The 17686-nt window shown below is 37.7% G+C and overlaps 1 non-coding gene across 1 annotated transcript; it reads right to left on the bottom strand.

Annotated features, from left to right (window-relative positions):
• Positions 1-206: 206 nt before the first annotated feature.
• On the bottom strand, positions 207-313 carry LOC135269255 (U6 spliceosomal RNA). Its single transcript, XR_010337583.1, has one exon. It is a non-coding gene; the product is annotated as a U6 spliceosomal RNA (small nuclear RNA).
• Between the last annotated feature and the right edge of the window lie 17373 nt (positions 314-17686).

Raw genomic sequence — 17686 nt, 5'->3', positions numbered from 1 at the left:
TGGAAGTAAGTAAAACATACTAACATAACTTAAAGAAGTTGAGATAATTTTTTCTGAGTGGTTTTGGTTACACAGAGGAAGGATTTCTTCTTAAAAGGGATATTTAATACTAAAATGTTTAAGTCATTTGTTCTCCTAACTCCGTAGCTCTTTGAAGAATGATAGAAATGTGAATGAATGATACACTCTATATTATTTTTTAAAAATAAAATATGAAGTGTTTCATAAATTTGCATGTCATTCCTGCACAGGGGTCATGCTAATCTTCTCTGCATTATTCCAATTTTAGTATATGTGCTGCCAGAGTAAACACCACTCTATAGTCTTGACTGGAGTCATAGCATACTTTTTCAAAGACTGATGATATGTTTTGAGCCACAGCTTATTTTTATAATGCTGAGCAACTTTAAAACTAATTTATTTTATATTGAAAGAGGAAAATTATGAAATACTTTATATAGCACAACTGTTTTCTGAAATAAGGATGTGTGTTTGTAAAAGAAATATTTTATATTTATTAGTAGCAGCATCACATTGGTGAGCTGAAAATATTTACTCACAACTTCTAATTGATCTTTTATTTACTTGTAACTTCTGTATTACTCCTACCCAAGATAGAAATGTAAAGAGTGCAATGAGTTTTTAATATTCAGTCTAAGTGTGTTAAATATTTAGTCCAGCTGGGCATGGTGGCTCATGCCTCTAATCTCAACACTTTGGGAGTCTAAGGGGGCAGATTGCCTGAGCCCAGGAATTCAAGACCATGCTGGACAACATGGCAAAACCCTATCTCTACAAACAACTAAAAAATTAGCCAAACGTGGTACACTCCTGTAGGCCCAGCTACCCAGGAGGCTGAGATGGGAAGATGGCTTCAGCCTGGGAGGTCGAGGCTGCAGTGAGCCATGATGGCACCATTATACTCCAGTCTGTGCAACAGAGTGAGACCTCTCTCTCTTGCTCTCTCTCTCTCTCTCTCTCTTTTTCTCTCAATAGATAGATAGATATAAAATATTTAGTCCTTTTAGAATCTCATACTTAACTGAGTCACTGAAATCACTTAGCTGAAACAATTCCTATATACTTTTTATTAACTTTCAAGTTTCATCCAGAGAAGACTAAAAGAAGTGCTATCCATTTAATCTGGAAATCAATTAAATTTCCAAACCATTTAGAAAATAAAATCCTACAAAACAAATAGATGTCTAGAGACTCTAATTTGTCAAGAAAAGAGAGAGAGCAACAGAGACCAGAGATGACACAACTCTTCATTAAAACATAAATTTTGCACTAAGGGACACAAACTGCCCTCCTAGATTACATAGAAGTGTCCTATGATCACTTCTGATTTGTTCCGCCCACTAATGATCAGCAGAGCATTCTGAATGGAATCTTCTACCTCCTTCCTAGAAGCTTCCTGACTCTCCTCTTTACCAGAAGAGTCAGTACTAAGGGTTTCATAAAGTAAAAGAAGTCTCTGAAATCATCCAAGATGCAGCAGCTACCTGCTGTATGTGCTGAATCCACCACTTAACAACAAGCCAAAACCAGATGCTCTCAGACTACTGTGTACATGAGCAGGAAGGGTGCAGATCCACTATCTGGATAGAAACTGTTTCTTCTCCAGCAGTTATTCTTCTGTCTAGGGACTCCATCTACAGCCCAGAGCCCAGAAAATTCCCCTGAGTAAAGTCCTGAAAAGTCTCAGGAAGTAAGGAAGAAATACCCAGTATGTTAGCATTGGATTAGGTAAGTGAAAGAAGATGAAGAAAACTATTATGCATTCTCAAGCACTCTTCCTTGAACCCTGGAATAGGAAAGCCATTTCCTGTCCTGTTAAAGGTTGAAGTGTCATTTAATTGTGAAATGGAAATGATTATTGCAGTGGAAATAATAAATCCAACCAGCAAAGAATATTGTAGTTGGCCCAACTGAAATATTACTTAGTCACAGTTCTGCCCTTGCATTTTAAGGAACAGATGTATTAATCCTGTTTTATTGGAACTGTATTGACAGTGAAAATGTGACATGCAACCCTGCAGCCAAGAGACTGACTTTCTTCTTTAGCAAACATGAGAACTTAAAATGCAAACAAGTACTGACCTTCAAAATAGTTCCCTTTGAAAGAAGTCATGCACTTTTGTTGCCATTGCTTTGAAAACATTGGGAATTGCTTTCAGAACTGGTCCCAGCATTGTATAAGCAAAACAAACAAAACAACAACCAAAACAAATTAGTATCATACCTATATAGATATATCTCACAGAACAACTATACAAAATTTTAATCTGAATCTTTCATTTAAAGGGAATGTTACAATAATATTCACATTAAAGAGACAAAAGGGAAAGTACTTTGGAGAAAGCTGTGCTGGTTGATGTCCAGGCTCCTACCAACCTGCTTTTCCTTCAAGCTCTACTAAGGTCATTAGAAATTTGCTTGGAAAGCCACTGCTTTGTATGACTATTGCTGTTGATTTCAAAATGTTATTTAAGAGAGAAAAAGCTCCAGTGCAAAAAGGGGAGGGGAGCAAAGATATTGGGGGGGGTGGACATTTAGTCCTAGAGTAATAAGTCACACAGATCTGGGTCATTGGCCCTTGGAGACGGCTGCTGAAAGTCCCTCACTCTTGTCTGGTGGCCCCTTCAACTCCAAAACCTCTCTCAACTATTTCCTCTGTAGGTTTAGGCACAGGCACTCTGTAAGGTTGTCCAGGCCCTAATCCACCTTGACACAATCTGCATTCACTTCCTCTCTGGACTCTTGGCTGTCATCATTTCCTCTCCTTTTCTCCCATCACCATTCGGATTGGGGAGAGTTTTTCTCTAATCTGGGGAAAATCCTTCTCCTTGTTATTTTTGCTTGCTTCAGAGGCTCCTAGAATAATAGCTCAGGTTTTCATAAAAACAAAAAAACAGGAAATCTTACTACAAACCTTCACTGAAGCACAGATATCTGCTTGAATAACAGGAAGGCAGAAGAGTGATATACCCAGAAAAGCAACAAGAATATGGGTTAATATCTCAAAAATATTATTTCACATACACTTAATGTAGAAGAAAGGATGCAAAATTATGCATGTGCGAAGGGGCATCTAATTGAGTAGTACAGCCCTTGAATCAGGCCTGGCAAATTATCACTGTGCCATCATAAAAGGAAAGGGCTTTTCATTTGTGAAACCTCAAGTGCCCTGCTCTTCCACACACCACAGTGCAAGGAGATGACTAGGACAAGTAAAGAGGTTGCAAAGTAGAATGGAGAGCCTAGCTGAGCCTAGAGCTCATTAATGTGGAAATGAAGCCTCTGAGCATCCTGTCACCAGGATTTTTCCAGTGGCTGCAATAGCAGGCACAGTAGCAGCAGGGGCTGGGAGCTCCTTGAAGCTGCAGAGATAATTGATCCAGGGCTGAAGAGTGGCAAAAGGATGTGAATTAAAATGACGAGTCCAGGAAATTGAAGGAGCTATTGAGAGGGACATTATCCACAGGTCCAGACTGAGTCAAGATTAAAGCAAGATAGGAAGTACTTGACAGTCTGGGAGAATAGGCAGGCTTGTTAGTTTAATTGGAGAATATATTGGGAAAAGGTGTTTAGATATAAAGAGATAAGTTGAAGTATTCTTCCTTATAGAGTAACTGTGGCATCTAGGGCCTTTGGGTAATATAAATTAAGAGAGAAACTGTTGGCAAGTAAATTCTTTTTTACTGTCAGCATAACATCCTTGCCTGCTACAGGAGTGAGGTCAACTCCCAATCCTGGCTGCCTCAGAAAGGGGTTATCATAAATACCCTATTAAACCTATCCTTGTCAGTTCCACTGCCAAGAATTCTGTGCCCCCTATAGCCATACAAATGATCAAGTGAGGTGAGTATGGGAAGAGTGAACCGAATATTATCAGGAAACACTAAATAATTTAGTTATTGCTACAAACCTTTATCCTTTATCCTTGGTGTGTGTGAATTAGAGTCGCTGATCCTTTCTTTTTTAGGGAATAACTGCCTTACATTTTTATCTTGTGTATAAGTCATGACCATACAGAGACTCTAGTCGCTTGACCATATATAAGTTACTGAATAATTTCCATGTAGTCACTATAATAGCTACTATTTGTATGGGACTAACTGCATGTCAGGCTCTGTTCTAAGTGTTTTCCATACATTAACATATGTGATCCTCACACCAACCCCCTGAGGTGCATCCTGCCAGAATCTCACCATCACTGATGAAAAAGCTAATACACTTTGAGGTTAGCTAACTTATCTAACATTACATAGCTAGTAAATGGTAGTTGTGGGAGTTGAAAAATAAGGAGGCAGACAGACAGACAAGCAAACAGACAGGTAGGTGAGAAGCACAGCTCCAGAATCCACACACTGAGCCACTTCATCCTTGCTATTTATGTACTTGACTATCAGAAGGGCTATAACTAACTCCAAAGCCTGAGGCATGTTTATATAACAGAAATTTCCAACTCCTTTAACTGGGAAGTAAAGAAACAAAGGAATGCCTTATGCAGATGATTGACCAATCAAAACTATCCAGATTTAAATGCCAGCCAATAGGAGACAGAGCAAAGTTAAGAAAGCTTTCCTCCTCAGAATTCACTGCCAAAACCCTTTTAATAGCAGTCTCCCACACAATAATATTTCACCTCAAGTTATAACTTAAAAGTGCTAAAAACATATTCTTTAACCAATATGTTAGACATTTAGCCAGAAACAGTTTTATGTGGCTATGTTAGTATGAAATGGCTTGGCTAAGCCAGATACTGTAAGTAGATGTCTGTAGAGCTGGATAGAGTCATTTACGTGGGAACAGGGTAGATGGCGCAAGGCAGTGCATGTAGTAAGTGCTTAGTAGCCAGTGCTTTATGCAGTAGCCTTGGTTTTTTAAAGGAAGCCTTTGGTTCCCTTGAAAATCATTTAGAACTCTTAAAGAAAGGGAAGAGGGAGAAGAGTAAGAAAACGAAAATGTGGGCAAGTTTAGCACCAAGTTGGAACCTGAGAAAGAAAAAATAATAATAAGAGAAAGGGCAGAAAAAAAGAGAAAAGAGAAAGTCACTTTTTGTATTATATACTTCTGCATTGTTGAATTTTTACCACACGGTTTACTTTTGTAATCGGAAACAGTAACAGAGGAAAAAATAATTTTTAAAGGGAGACTTTTTAAAAAGCAATCGAGAAAGATTGCCAGTATAAATTGAGTTTCTCTTTAACTTTTTTCCAACTGTCATACCAATGCCCAACCAAACACTATGTTTTACATTCTGAATACAATTTGGTAAGGGCAGGAGGAAGATGTCCTGTGGCACTTTAACATTGCCAGTTTGGTTCTCTGCACCACTCCTTTCCACCCTCTCTCTGCCTCCTCTTTCCAAGTTTCAGAATGATTGCCTTTTCTGCAGTGCCTGCTTCTCAGTGTGAGCTAGCTTGGGAGAGGGAATTCAAAGCCCACTGCTCTCCAAGCAGCCACAGGAGAGGGAGCTAAATGAATAAACGTGAGCTCCTATAACATCCCAGAGAGACTACCAGCTTTGTGTCCCTGTGGATCCTATCACAGAGCATTGTGATGTAAGTTCCCCAAGAGTTCTGAAAAGGAGAGTGCTAGATTGACATCCCCACTAACTAAAACACCTTAAGTTTTGGAGAGGATGTAAAATTGCAGTGAAACATCCGTTTTAAAGATAGGGAAAAAATGGAAGAAGGGTTCTCAGTGAGAGAAACTTAAGCAAAAATCATTAAAAATAAAACTGGACTAAATCACACTAATTTGTCCAAATGGGTTTCATAAGTAAATTCTGCTGAACAATCTTTAAAGAAGAATTAATACCAATTCTAAAAAGTAGAAAAGGAGGGAACACTTTCATTTTATAAAGCTAGAGTACCTTGATACCAAAGCCAGTACAAAGACAGTACCAAAAAAAAAAAAAAACCCTACAGATCAACATCTCCCATAAATATATGCACAAAAAATATTTTAAAATTGTAGCAAATAGAATGAAGCAATATATTGAAAGAATTATATAACATGATTAAGCGTGGTTATGTTCCATGAATGCAAGGCTATTTCAACATTTAAAAATCAACCAATGTAATCCATCTACTATATGAATAGTCCAAAAAATCGTATCATCATATCAACTGACAAAGATAAAGAATTTTACAAAATCCAACACCCATTCATGATAAATACTCTCATCAAGCTAGGAATATAGATGGAACATCCTCAACTTGATAAAAGAGTATCCACAGAAGATCTACAACTAACACTGTACTCAACAGTAAAAGACTAAATCTTTTTCCCCTGGGATCAGGAGCAATGCAAGGATTTTTGCTCTTACTACTCATTTATTCAAAATAGCGCTGGAACTTTTAGCCATTGCAATAAAGCAAGAAGAGGAAATAAAAGGCATCTAGATCAGAAAGGAAGAAATAAAAGTGTCATTACTTGCAGATGACATTATCGCCCACAAAAAAATCCAAAGAAATTACGTTGTGTTCTCCTTCACCCTCACAAAAATTTTCTAAGTATATTTCAAGAATAATACGTGAAAAAATAAAATAAAAACATTATTTGCTGACATGTAAAGAATTTATAAAAAGTCTATCATTGGGCTACTTACACAATGTTAAAAGGGTTGGTTCTCTTGACTCTGGCATCACGCTACAGCCTCAAAGGAGTTCATGCTAGGCTAAGAAGAAATTGAGGTAATAACCTTAAGTTTTGGAGAGGATGTAAAATAAGAAGTCATCCTGTCTCACCAAATTGCACACTGAGAACCGTAGAAGACTGTGACGCTTTGTTTTCATTAGGGAACATCCTAGGGATTGAGAGCACGTGTCTGGAGGGGACATATAGCCTGAGTTTCAGTTCTGGCCTTGCCACTTATAATAAGCTCATGCTGCAGACAAACTTCTTCAGCTTCCATTATCTCTTTGGTAAAATGAGCATAATAGTGGTACCTACCCCATAAGCTTGTGGTGTGAGTTAAATTACACATGTAGTGTACTTCTAATTCCTGTCACATTATAAAGAGTATTTACAGTAAAGGTTATTTACAAAAACTACACAAAATGAGATGTTTTACATAGACAACGACAAAAATATGCAGAGGCAGAGGCAAGGAAATTTGTTGTATCTTTATGTTGTCTGCTTTTATGCCTGATGGTGTGGAGATCAATGGTTCCGTGAATGAAACCAGAGCCACCTATTAAATGCCAAGAGGCAATAATGAAGTACATGTCCTTTCTCTTTTAGTCCATTATTTGTTCTCTTCTTCTGGAAGTTGCAAATGTCCACTAAGTTTGAAAATCTTTCATCTCCTGAAGTTAAGTTGTCCAATGTTTCCAAATTTGGAAGACCATGCATGACAGTAATGTGATGGGGAGCAGAAGAGATTAGCTGCAATGTTAAACAGTAATAGGGAATCATGTCTGACCAACCAACCTCTGTGAGGGATAGATTTTTCCACACAAAGAAGGCCCTCTCTTCACTCTGCCAACTGCAGGGTCTTCATCATTTTTAAGCGTTGTAAGAGGAGGCTTCCCACAGCCACAAATTCTCTGCGTTGTCTTCTCCTCTTTCATTAAGTCTAAGTTCACAGTGATGGGTGATTTGAGCCTGAGGTTGAAAGGCAATCTGAACAGAGAAGCTCAATGTCTGTTGACCTGGCAATGGAGTGACTTCATTACTAACCACATCTCCATGTTCTTTTAAAGTCTGCATTATTACCCTAGCATTTGGAACTGCCTTTCACACTCTTGACTTGCAGTTCAGTCTTGGGTAGAGGAGCTACTGATAGTTTTCCTAGAATCCTTATTCACTGGCTGATTTATTTGGTATTTCCTATTTCATACTGAAAAATTACTCGTGATTAGTTTTTGCCAGCACACCAGGAAAGAAGACAAATGCTGCAGCATTCATCAAAAGTGTCTAACCACTGCTTTGCTGCATGAAATTATTGCCCAGACTTCACCATGACCACGAATAGTTACACTTGCTTTGGGTGGGTTATGCTGGACATGGAGTTCTGCTTCCTTTACAGCCCTCAAAAACAGACCTCATCCAAGGGCCCTCCTTCTGTCCTTCTGCCTGAATCACTCCTGAGGAGCTGCAGTGATTTCTCAGAAGCCCTTTGCCTGGCCCTCAGTAAAGACAGCTTTTCTCACTTTGCCAAGGGGGGGCTACATTAATTCTTTTAAAAGAATCTACTCCACCAACCACATTTCTCTACAACTAAATATCTCCCTGTTTATCATTGCTAGATCTGAACAGAATCTGTGAATTTCAGCTCCTGCCCAGACACAGCCCTCTCCCGAAAGAGGATCCAGCTACCTTCCTGCTCTCTTGAACGAATTCACTGGACTTAGAAAGTTGGTCATCAAGAGCCACACAGTTCTCTAAGAATGCAAGGACCATACAGTCACAGTCTCACATGGGGTCTGCAGTCTCAATAGGCCTGAGAAGACACAGGCAGAACAGCACATTTGAAGGGTGAAAAAAGAGACTCACGGACACAGGGTGGGGAGCATCACACACTGGGGTCTGTTAAGGGGGACTAGGGGAGGGACAGCAGGGAGTGGGGAGGTTGGGGAGGGATAACATGGGGAGAAATGCCAAATATAGGTGACCAGAGGATGGAGGCAGAAAACCACATTGCCATGTATATAACTATGCAACAATCCTGCATGTTCTGCACCCCAGAACCCAAAGTACAAAAAAATATATAAATTTAAAAAAAGAGAGACTCACAATTTTTGAGGGTGAACCTGCTGTGAGTCAGGAGTCTGCTGGAGCTATACCTGGCTACTAGTGGAGGAGGCAGGAAAAGGTGAACTACAAACATGAATACATTTGAGTGGGCAGCATGATCTAAAGAGCATGTGAAGAAAAGAAAAAAAAACTCCCACATTTCTAATTGCACAGTGAGTCAGTGCCATTTCTATGTGGTGGAATAAGCTCCCTGATGGGGCTGGGGGAAGGGTAGAAGGTGGTTCCACCATCTCCATCCAACTTATGGACCACTGAATTTGGGGTAAGGGAATGAAGTCACCGTCTACCCCATTTCTTCCTGTTTTCTGGGTTTTCCTATCCTCTTATTTTACTCCCTGTTTGCATAAGGAAAAGTGTATTTCCTTTGGACTACCAAAGGGCAATATCAAATCCCACACAATGAAACAGTCACTGCAAAAAAATGCAATCAATCCCAAACTTAGAAACATAAGACTCGGTAGAAGGGGTGGTGCATAGAATCAAATCCAGGAATGTAAAATTTTCACAAGGACAGCTTCCTCCTGCCCTTTCCAAGCTATCCAGCATCTCCCAGATAGAACAAGCAGTATGCAAGGCACTTTTTGTGTGCTTGGTTTCAACAGCAATCCTCACTACATCCACCCTGCCTCATTTTGAGGCTGAATGTGTATAATGTGGTCCAATTGAATTTCAAAGAACTCCATAATAAATAGTATAAAGGATAAACAGCAATTTGTTAACTTCAGAGAATAACATCAGTGAGTTCAGAGAGAGATTTGATTTTGTTATAAAAGTGCTCCAAAGTATTTGTTATAATAGTAGAAAATTTGCTTGAATTTCTTTTATGCCATTTCTGCATTGTATGACATGTTAAAATGTGAGCTACGAAAAGGTTTTTCTCCCAGAAAGGGAAAAAAAGACTCAGAATTACAAAATTCAAGACATGTATTATCAGTTAAATACATAGCAAATTCAATGCTTTATACTTTTATCTTTTTTTTTTTGAGACAGACTCTCACTCTGTTGCCCAGGCTGGAGTATAGTGGCTTGATCTTGGCTCACTGCAGTCTCCAGCTTTTGAGTTCAAGTGATTCTCATGCCTCAGCCTCCCGGGTAGCTGGAATTACAGGTATGTGCCACCATGCCCGGCTAATTTTTCTATTTTTAATAGAGACAGGATTTTGCTATATTGGCCATGTTGGTCTCAAACTCCTGGCCTCAAGTGATCCTCCCGCCTCAGCCTCCTAAAGTGCTGGGACTACAGACATGAGCCACTACACTGGGCCTTATATTTTTATCTTCTATAACTACGTTCAATTTTAACCAGATTTTATTAGCACCTGCTTAAAACAGTTTTCTTTTACAAATTTTATTTAAATAAAAAAAAATTGATGGCACACATTATAAGACAAAGTTATTTGAAATATTTCTTTTTTAAAAATTATACTTTAAGTTGTGGGGCACATGTGCAGATCATGCAGCATTGTTGCATAGGTATACACATGAGTTCATGTCCTTTGCAGGGACATGGAAGAAGCTGAAATATTTCTTAAAGGCATTATACTTAATATGCCAATGAAAATATACTCAAATTTACCATTAATCAGAAATGTAAATTAAAACAGTGGATACTGGTTCTCTATCTGAAAAGCAAAAACCAAACACAGAAAGTACTTGCAACAAATATATCAAAGAGTTAATATCTTTAGTATGAAAAAGAAACCTGGTAAGAAGAAAAGAAAAATACCCCACAGGCAATGGGAAAGCAATTCACAGAAGTGGAGATACAAATAATCAATAAACATAGGAAAAGACACTCCACTAATAATCAACAAATAAAGTAATATTTTTTGCCCATAGATTAGCTAAGATGAAAAAGAATAACATTTAGTGTTAATAAGAGTATGAGAAACATTTTCTGTTTGATTTGAGTGTCAAAGCACACACCTTTTCTGGCAGTAATTTGGCATTATGTATCAGAATCATAAATCTATTGACATTTTGACCCAGGGATTCCATTCCTAAGAAACAATCAAATTTGCACCCCAATGTATGCATAGCATGTTTATTGAAGAGTTGTTTATAAGAGTGAAAAATGGGAAAAATCTGAATTACGGTAAATGCTGGTTAGAAATATGGTATATTCATACAAGAGATACAATAAAGTCATGTAAAAGGATGATCTAACTTAAACACATGCAAGGTGCTCACAATATTACATTATGTGAGAAAAATCAGATTACAAAACTAAGAATAATACATAGTTTTCTTTTAATTAAAAATTTAAGTATTACTAGTTTTGCTAAATATGCACAGGAAATAACTTAAAAATTATACACCAAACTGTTTATCTCTGGCTGTAGGGATTATGGGGGTCTTTCACTTGATACATCTATATTTTAAAATTTTTATTTGTCTAAACCATTTCTTTTTTTTTATTGCATTTTAGGCTTTGGGGTACATATGAAGAACATGCAAGATTGTTGCATAGGTGCACATGTGGCAGTGTGATTTGCTGCCTTCATCCCCTTCACCTATATCTGGCATTTCTCCCCATGCTATCCCTCCCCAACCTCCCACCCCCCGCTGTCCCTCCCCTATTTCCCCCCAACAGACCCCAGTGTGTAGTGCTCCCCTCCTCCCTGTGTCCACGTGTTCTCGTTGTTCAACACCCACCTATGAGTGAGAACATGCGGTGTTTGGTTTTGTGTTCCTGTATCAGTTTGCTGAGAATGATGGTTTCCAGGTTCATCCATGTCCCTACAAAGGACACAAACTCATCGTTCTTGATGACTGCATAATATTCCATGGTGTATATTTGCCACATTTTCCCTGTGCAATCTATCATTGATGGGCCTTTGGGTTGGGTCCAGGTCTAAACCATTTCTATACAAAAAAAATCATAAAGCTATTACCAATGTGTAAAACATAGATTAGGTAAATGTGAAATGATAAATTACAAGGTTCTTTAATGCAGCAGAATTTATTTATTTTTTTATATAATTTTAACTTTTATTTTAGATTCCGGGATGCATGTGCAGGTTTGTTACATGGGTATACTTCATGATGCTGAGGTTTAGGGTACGATTGAACCTGTCACCCCAGAATTGAGTGTACTACCCAAAAGTTAGTTTTTCAGCCCTTGCCTCTCTCTCTCTCCTACCCATTTGGTATTCCCCAGTGTCTACTGTTGCCCTGAATACCCAATGTTTAGCTCTCACTTATAAGTGAAAATATGTAGTATTTGATTTTCTGTTCCTGCATTAATTTGTTTAGGATAATGGCTTTCAGTGCATCCATGTTGCTGTAAAAGACATTATTTCATTCTTTTTCATGGCTACATATTATTCCATGGTGTATATGTATTATATTTTCTTTATCCAGTCAACTGTTAATGGACACTTAGGTTGGTTCCATGTCTTTACTACAGCGAATAGTGCAGCAGAATTTGTAATGAAAGTATGATTAAACACAACCTAGAAGACAAATAAGAATAGATTGGATTACTACAAACAGTGGGATACTGCTGACAATATTTTTTATTTTAAATTTATTTTTAATTGACAATAATTGTGTATGTTTATGAGTACAATGTGATGTTTTGGTCTTTGTATACATTATAGAAAGATTCAATCAAGCTAATGAACCTATCCATCACCTCACCAACTTACCATTTTTGTGTGGTGCAAAAGTTAAAAATCTACTCTTTTAGCAATTTTGAAATATACAATGCATTGTTATTAACTGCAGTCACCATGTAGTATAATAGATTATTAAAACTTTTATTCCCCTAGTCCAACCAAAACTTTGTATCCTTTGATCAACATTTTCCCTTTCCTCATGTCTTCCCCTTCTCCAAGCCTACAGTAACTACTTTTCTACTTTCTGTTCCCGTGAGGTAGACTTCCTTAGATACCACATGTAAGTGAGATCATGTGGTGTTTGTCTTTCTATGCCTGGCTTATTTCAGTTAGCATAATGTCCTCCAGTTCCATTCATATTGTCATGAATAATAGAATTTCCTTCTTTTTTAAGGCCAAATAGTATTCCATTGCATACATATGCCATACTTTCTTTATTCATTCATCTGTTGATAGACTCGTAGTTTGCTTCCACAATTTTGCTATTGTGAATAATGCTGAAATGAACATGGGAGTGCAGATATCTCTTTGACAAATTCTTTGGAGATATAGTCAGCAGTGGGATTGCTGGATAATATGGTAATCATAGTTTATTGAGGAATCTCCTTACTATTTTTCAAAATGTCTGTACTAATTTACATTTCCACCAGCAGGGTACATGTAACAAGGGTTTCCCTTTTTCCACATCCTCGCCAACACAGGTTGTCTTTCATCTTTTGGATAATAGCCAACTCTAACCGGTGTGAGGTGGTATTTCACTTTGTAGTTTTAATTTGTGTTTCACTGATAATTAGAGATGTTTCACATATCTACTGGCTATGTGTATGTCTTCTTTTGAGAAATGTCTTCAGATTCTTTGCCCATTTTAAATCAGGTTATTTGTTTTCTTGCTATGCGGTTGTTTGAGTTCCTTATATATTTTATATATTAGCCCCTTATCAGATGCATGGGTTGATAATATTTTCTCCCATTTTGTGGGTTGGCTCTTCATTTTGTTAACTGTTTTCCTTGCTGTGCAGAAATTTTTTAGCAACCCCACTTGTCTAAAGAGTAATTTTTCAAGTATATTATTGACATAGTATATTGTTTTTAAAAGTAAAGCAAAAATATGGTATTTTCAACATCATTTCAATGTCATGAAAATATGTGTGGCAGGTAAGTATGTTGAGGAATCAGTTTATTATTTTGTGTTGTGTTCACTGTATTTTTCTTCTCTTTCCAATTTCCACCCCCAATTCCAACAAAATAATCAGGTCCATTGTACTCCTTTACCACTAGGGAAGTTGGTGTTATACGGCTGAAAATAGATGTTGTCTGCCAACAACCTCCCTTCCTGGCTTTTGTTTTCTAAAAGCCAGAGTTCCTAGGGAAAATTATGCTTCAGGGAAAGGGAGAGAGATGATCAAGAGAAAGAGGGAAAGCAACCAGATGGGGAGCGTTTCCAAGATTGGGAAAAAGGATAGAAGTCTGCAGATCCTTTGTTAAGTGAAAATTCTACTCCCAACTAGTGCCCAAGGGAGATAGCAGGAGCTCAGAAGAGAAATCTCTATGATACAGTTAAACAGGTTAGATCCCAAACATCAAAACTTCCAGTCTCCTCAGCAGAATCCTGGGACCAATCTTCACAGAAAACCAGTACAACTCCCTGCTTTCTAGGCTTGGGCAATGAACATAGCAGCAGCGACCACAGTGCCCCATTTTGTGGGCACTCTTCAAATCAGTGACACAAAATAACCAACTAAGACTGAATTTTCCACCATTCAAGTGGGATGGAAGCTTGAAGTCAGATTTAATTTTGATATTTAAAAAATAATATTGTTGCATTTCTTACACAGCCAAGTTTGTGAAGTGGGATTCATATCTGCTACAATGTATATATAAACTGAATCAATTTTGAAAAGTTAAACACCAAAATAATAATAATGACTATCTCTGGGTAATGAGGTGTTTGCATTTTTTCAAATTTGCTTATCTTTATTTCCTAGCTTTTCTGTAATGAATAGATAATTAAGTACTTCTATAGATTTATATTCTAATTATACAGAAAATCATGTTTAGCAAAATCATGCTTATACTTTTCTTTACAGTTTATATTTATATTTATTCTCTACATGTGTATTTATAAGAGTCTTGTTTCCTAAATGGCTAAGAGCAGAAAACTGGACAAACTAGCCAAGATCATGGACCTAAAACTAATACAGTCCCAAGTTTAACATACAACTCCACAACTTACTACCTGTCTCAGCTCATGTGTGCTGGAAGCAAACCTGACATAAATGTTCATATGCAAGTAATTTTTTAAGGAAGTCCTACCTAGGGAAATCAGAAAGAGGGTAGTTTTTGAAGCAGTACAGAGAAAAGTAAGAAGCCAAGCATGGGTAAGATTTCGAACAAAGTGGAAGCCTCAGCCTGATTTTGAAGGACACTTTGAAGTGTAAATTATGCCTCAGAGTTTTGGCCTACCTTGAAGCAAGGGAGCTAGGCTTTCTTAAAATTTCCAAACCAGTCAGTCACTCCCTCACCTTGGGGGACATAAACTCCCAGGATTTCTGGCTTTCTGCACAGGCAAGTGAAACAGCTCCAGTACCCAAAGAGCAGAAGGGTCATAGGCATCAGCCATTAGAAGCAAAATACAATCTTGGGACAGATGCACAGAACCATTAGGGATGAGAGGAGATCTGGGTGTAGCAATGACCGCTTCCTCTCTACTACCTGAGGGCTTTTGCCCTGTCTGCTGCTTCTACCTGGAATCTTTCTTTACCCACGTATCTACATAGCTTAATCACTCCCCTTTTTCAAATCTTTGAGTAAATGTCTACTTCTCAATGAAGTCTACTCTTTTCTTTTAAATTTGCAATCCCTTCCTAACCTTCCAATCCCTCTAAGATATTCTATTTTTATTTCATAGTTCTTATCATCTAATATATTCTATAATGTTATTTATTCATTATATTTGCTATTTAATGTATGTCTTCCCAAACTACAATGTAAAGCTCCATGAAGGCACAGATTTTTGTGTTTTGTTCCCTATGCATCTTCAGCACCTACAATGATGCCTAGGACATAGGAGGCACTAAAAAAATTCTGTTTAATGAATTTGTGGATTAATCTAAGAATTTATCCTTAAAAATAATTAACAATTTAGAAAATCCAAAGTGCACAATGAATACCTGCAGATCTGTCACTGGATGAATGTGGTTTGGTTGACATCTATCAATATTGATATACCTATTATTAACTTCCTATTCATGAAGAATAGGCAGTGATTTAAAAAAATAATAATCCCACAAAATAAAGTGGTGTTCAAACTTTTATATCCTTACTGATTTTTTTGTAAGCAGGGGGAGGGTCTGCCTGTGCTATCAGTTACTAAAAAGCATATTAAAATCTCTCACTATTATTGTGGATTTGTGCATTTTTCATTATGCATCTGTCAAGTTTTGCATATACTTTTTAAGGTTATGTTATTAAATGCAAACAAAATTTAAATTTTTATTTAAACATGGTGAGTTCAATCTGTTATTCTTATGAATGTTCCTCTGTATCTCCAGTAATTTTTGTTTTAAAGTCTACTTTGCTGATAGTAATATGAAGTTTTTCAACTACAAGTTGTTAGACGTTTGGGTTGCAAATTTCATGAAAGGAATATCCCAAAGTCTGCAACATCCTAAGAACCTCTCATCTCTTCAGTGCCAAGGCAACCCTAGCTGGAATGGGGAAGATCACCCTTAATACTTTTAGCATCACCGCTTTACTGGTGGATGTCTCCTTTGAGACTATTAAACTGTTCATGGCAAGCAGATTCTGGACTTTGTCTTCTGTCCCTCAAACCTCACTAGCCCATGCAATTTTGAGTTCAAGCTCACCAGTTTGGTAAATACCCTCACAGTAAAAAGAGTTTTTCTGCTTTCTTTATTTTTTTTATTTTTGAGATGGAGTTTCGCTCTTGTTACCCAGGCTGGAGTGCAATGGAGCGATCTCAGCTCACCGCAACCTCCGCCTCCTGGGTTCAGGCAATTCTCTTGCCTCAGCCTCCTGAGTAGCTGGGATTACAGGCACGTGCCACCATGCCCAGCTAATTTTTTGTATTTTTAGTAGAGACGGGGTTTCACCATGTTGACCAGGATAGTCTCGATCTCTTGACCTCATGATCCACCCTCCTCGGCCTCCCAAAGTGCTGGGATTACAGGCGTGAGCCACCGCACCCAGCCTGTGCTTTCTTTACTTATTGGGTTTTTGCTTTCACTTAGATTTTGGCCTGGCAATTTCTTAAAATCTTATCAACTCTTTAATACATTTTTAAATAGTTTAAAAATATTTTATCCAGCATTTCTTCATTGTTTTTAACCAAGAGTAGTCTGAATAATTGGAAACTAAACTCCACCATATCTCTTTCTTTGGCACGAACTTGAATTTTTAGAATATCAGAGAAACCCCAAGTGCAGCAATGAAATAGCAGGAAAAAAGAACAGGAAGTTGTCTAAACAGAACATTTTTTCCTGTCAGTTATATAGCACCTCCCCAGGGATTACGATAAAATTTGATTTGGAAATATGTGCAAATGTATGTTAAGAACTTTGCACTTGGTGTTGGAGGCTTTGAAGAGCAAGAAGACAGTATACAGTGTTTTAGAGATTAGGAAAGTGAATTCACTAGGGAACTGCAGTAGGGTGGCCATGCAGTGTTCATTGACCACTTGCCAAAATTTAGCTGGCCAGTAACAGAAAAAAAGTAAGAAAAGAGTTAGGTTTAACCAAGGTTCAGATTTACCCAGATATGTAAAGATGGAGATAAAGAGAGATAATGGAATATGCAACAGTGATTATGGAATCAGACCATAGATATAAACTGGCTATGGAGGGAAGTATGAGTAAGAGGAAGGTGATGAACAGTGAAGCACAGTACTGGGGTCAATGGATTAAAGTTGGGGGGTAAGGATAGGAGAGCAAGTAACATGGAAAGATAGAACTGCTGACTGGAGAAGGAAATCTTGAAATCAGTATTTCAAAGACAGTGTCATTAGTGGTTGTGATAAGGTCTACAGTATGACAAACAGGAGTAGTTAGGGGATGTGGACTGAAGGATAAGACCCATGGAGATGAGACGTGTTTGACAGACTATTTACCAGAAGCTGAAGTCACTAAGAATGAAAACAAAATTAATGTTGTAGAGAAAAGCAGACAGTGAACCAGTTGCTAAAGTCTTCAGTGAATGAGAAGTAACAACCAGTATAATTACAGATGAGTAAAACGAAAAGGGGTAGTAGGTGGTTTGGTTGAATAGCTTAGGATTCA

The sequence above is a fragment of the Aotus nancymaae genome, unplaced genomic scaffold (genome assembly GCF_030222135.1).
Source record: "Aotus nancymaae isolate 86718 unplaced genomic scaffold, 86718_ANA_hifiasm-v0.15.2.pri h1tg000004l, whole genome shotgun sequence".
Taxonomy (NCBI): Eukaryota; Metazoa; Chordata; class Mammalia; order Primates; family Aotidae; genus Aotus; species Aotus nancymaae.
The sequence above is the reverse complement of the archived record's forward strand: the minus strand, read 5'-3'. Positions and strand labels throughout refer to the sequence as shown.